This window comes from Penaeus monodon, chromosome 17, assembly GCF_015228065.2.
Source record: "Penaeus monodon isolate SGIC_2016 chromosome 17, NSTDA_Pmon_1, whole genome shotgun sequence".
Lineage (NCBI taxonomy): Eukaryota > Metazoa > Arthropoda > Malacostraca > Decapoda > Penaeidae > Penaeus > Penaeus monodon.
The window spans coordinates 28787072-28787357 of record NC_051402.1 but is presented as its reverse complement, the minus strand read 5'-3'; positions in this window follow the sequence as shown (position 1 = coordinate 28787357).

Sequence of the window (286 nt, the reverse complement as noted above, 5' to 3'; positions counted from 1 at the left end):
AGATTTATGATGTATCTCTTTAGCCCACAATTTTGTCAGTCGTGATAAGTGACTCATACATGATGTACAAATTGCATTTATTTCTTCTCTGTTTGACAACAGTGGTTCAAGTAAATCCTTGCGGATTGCCATTGTCGTTTCCCTTATCTACTCTCATATCTATCAGAGACAGTTGGTAGTTCAAGCCAGGTCCATGCGGATTGCTACTGACATCTCCCTCTCCTATTTTTTTCTTTATCTTTGTGAAAATAAAGCACAAAACGATAAAAAAGACGAAAATAAATTT